The following is a 3471-nucleotide window of genomic DNA, read 5'->3' as shown; positions in this document are numbered from 1 at the left end:
GGGCAGCGTCTAGGACCGGCCCCCATCGGTTTAATAGAACACGCTCCAACAATTTGTAAAGACAGCTCAGCAGCGATATGGGTCTGTAACTGTCTGCCTCCTTCGCCGGCTTCCCTGGCTTCAGGATGGCAACTATCTTCGCATGCTTCCACACTTGTGGAAGCTTTCCGTTTGCAAGGATGTCAGACATTGCCTCTGCTAGCCAGGCCCGTGCCCTGGGGCCCAGATGCGTCACCATATCGGGATATACACCATCTATCCCAGCTGCTTTGCCGTTCTTCACTTCGCTAATGGCTGCACCCACTTCTCGGGGACTGAACGGGGCCGTCCAGTCCGACTCCTCCGCAGGTAGCGAGTCCAAAATCGTACGGTACGCCTTGCGGACACCGCGCTCAAAAGCCTGATTAGGGACCCGCTTGCTACGGTTCTTAATATTCTTGGCAATTGTGTCTGCCTCGCATTCCGGTGCAGCCTTCGCGAAATTCCGATCTGGGTCCAATTTCTTTATCAAACGCCAAGCGTGGCGGCTGGAGTGTGTAAAGTCGAGACTTTCCACGGTCTCCTGCCACCGTTGCTTCCTTCCCTCTGCCAGAGACTGCGAGATGCATTTCTCTCAAACCAAATGTGATTAACAATCTTAATAATGACCAACCGTCCCAAAACGGTATTATGTCGGGATGTGGGGCTATGTGGTCTTGTGGTATGACACTCGCTTTCGGATCGGAATGTCCTGGGTTGGAGCCTGGCTCGGCGCATCCGTACTCGTGTGTAAAATGAGTACCTGGCCGTTAACAGCGTTGTCTCTGTCGAAAAAAAAAATGTAATATCGCCTAACAGGCGTCATTTCTCTTTCTATATGTTACGTGTTGTTGTTGGTCAGGGAACCCCTTGTAAAGCGTTTTGAGCACGTTTAGTGGATATTGCGGTATATAAAAGCTCGATGTTATAGAGTGTTTCTGCTACAGACCTAATGATTTTCATGAAGAGAGCTGTAACAGCGATGTAAATAGGGTTATATTGGATTTGCATTACTCTACTCGTTGCCTTCATTAACTCAAATCCTGACACTTCCCCCAAAATGAATTCACAATACAAGGCGGCGACCACCAAAAGAAAGTTAAAGTTGAATTGTCGTTAGTCGAGCAACTCGTAGCCATCGGTAACTTTTTGCTTGACTCTCGAACCCTCTAGAACTTACAGTTTGACGTCATTTAAAAGGTGTACAGCGTCTAGTGAGTTGTCGTTAGTAGAGCTCAAGGAAACAAGTGATTCCATTGATTGAATTATTGAATACAGCTCACGATTTGTTTTCTTTTGTGGCCGAAGACTTGTCTTTTGACGTCATTTTTTTTTTTTTTTTTGAGTTAACGATGGCTACGAGTAGCTCAAGGAAACAAAGGATCCCATTGTTTGAAGTCTATCGCATAAAACGCACAATACGTTTCAATAGTCTGATGTCACGCCGCCTGGCAACGGCGGCCATCTTGGTTCTAAACAAAGAAAATCATTACTTTATATTTTTCATGCTGGCTAGACCTTTTCATATGTCTTGTGATCAGAATGTGTAAAAGTCAAAACATGATTAAATGTATGTGTTTTTTTTCCTCTGGATACCCTTTATAATCGCCGGAGAAATATTTCATACGGGCGTCCGCCATTGTTCCGATAGTTTAGAGCCAGTGTTACTAAGTTACCATACGTCATTAGGAAAGAAGTGACGTTACGACTGTTGGAGAGTATTGCCTGTCTTTTGTTGATCAATGCTGTGACCTTTTAAATAGGGAATAAAATTGTGTGTCAAAAAACTGGTTCCTATCTTATTAGAAGTGTAAAACCACTCTTCCGGAGAACCTGATACATACCTTGTGTAATTTATGTTCTTGTTTCAGAGAGATGACATCATATTTTTAGTCTAAATAAATGCTTGTTGTCAATAAAGATCATCTATCCTCGCTCTTTTACGTCCCGTAATCTGAAGAATCGGCCTTTACATCCTATTACTAAAAATGTTATGCACCTATGTAACCTATTCATTATAAGTCCCCCGAAGGACAGGCTACACATATCCAACACTTCCAAAGAAATTGGAACCAGAGGAGTGCAAGATGTGACGTTACGAATTCTCTGTCCAGTTCATAGCCTGGCACTGAACAAAATATTATGTCAAAATACAGGGCCACGACCATTAAAAACAAAACAAATCAACGCCTTGTGAGTTGTCGTTAACAATACTCAAAGGAACAAATTATACCATTTGTTGAACTAAGGTATACAACTAACGATTCGCCTTTCTTTTTTGTTGCTGCTGGTTTTTCGCCGTGTATTGAGGCTATGCATTTAGATAAAATACTCACAACATCCGAGAGCCGCGAATGACGTACCAACACACAAAACGGTGTGTATCCTTGCACGTTTAAGGTCTAATTGATATTATGTAGTGATAATTAATCACCAAAATTATTGTCTAAGAGCTAAGTGACGTCAATTAATTTTCTTCTATATTTAACTTTTTTTTTTTTTTTTGGTCAGTGTTATGTCTGGCTATGAGTTAAGGAAGGCTACGATCTACTGTGATAAAACTATGGTATGTGTATCAAGTTAAAATAAACTCGAAGAATGCAAGTAAAGGGTTAACAACGAGGTCATGTTTACTGTTTACTGGTTGTTGACTTGCTCAGTGAAATGTTGAAATGCCCTCTTCTCTGCTCCGCTGGGTACCCTAATGAACCATGAGAACTTTTCAACAGTAAAGAAGTCGTATACCAGCTTTTCTAACTAATATCGTCAGAACGAAAAGGACGGGCAATCTTTGTTTCATCACAGGTGGCCTAGCTACTCACCCAAACAAAAAATCATTGTTTTACTTTTGTATGTAGTATTATTATTATTCTGCTCAATGATAGTTCGTTTCCTTTTTGTAACTTATAATAAATGTGGCCAATCTCTTCAATACGGTGTTATAATATCGTGATAATTAAGATTTTGTAAATTGAATTTACGGTCGAAGAGTTTTGAGACTTGGGATCAGTTTATTTCCTTTCAATTCTTTTGGGGTTTTTTCGTAGCGGATGTAAATATATTATTATTCAATGAAAAAACAAAAACAAAAACAAAACAAAACAAAACAAAACAAAAGCAAAATAAAAGCCAAAAAACCAAAACAAAAACAAAAAACAACATATAAACAAACAAACCACAAACCTGAAAGAGAACCCCCCCCCCCCAATAAAAAAAACCCCCAAAACAATCAAAAACCAAAACAAAAATCCAAACAAACAAATAGGTTTATTTCATTTACTTGTAGAGAACCCGCATAGAGACCTTTTGAAGCTATAACTACCAAAATATGTCCGGTGATAAAAATCTGTAGGTGCGAGCAAATGAATCTGGCAACAGTGCGGCCAGATGGCGATTCCAAACGTCAATTGCAATGCTCTTTGAGTACATTTAGCGGATATTATTATCTATTAA

The sequence above is a fragment of the Berghia stephanieae genome, chromosome 9 (genome assembly GCF_034508935.2).
Source record: "Berghia stephanieae isolate SIO BIC M18660-M18661 chromosome 9, UCSD_Bste_1.3, whole genome shotgun sequence".
Lineage (NCBI taxonomy): Eukaryota > Metazoa > Mollusca > Gastropoda > Nudibranchia > Aeolidiidae > Berghia > Berghia stephanieae.
The sequence above is the reverse complement of the archived record's forward strand: the minus strand, read 5'-3'. Positions refer to the sequence as shown.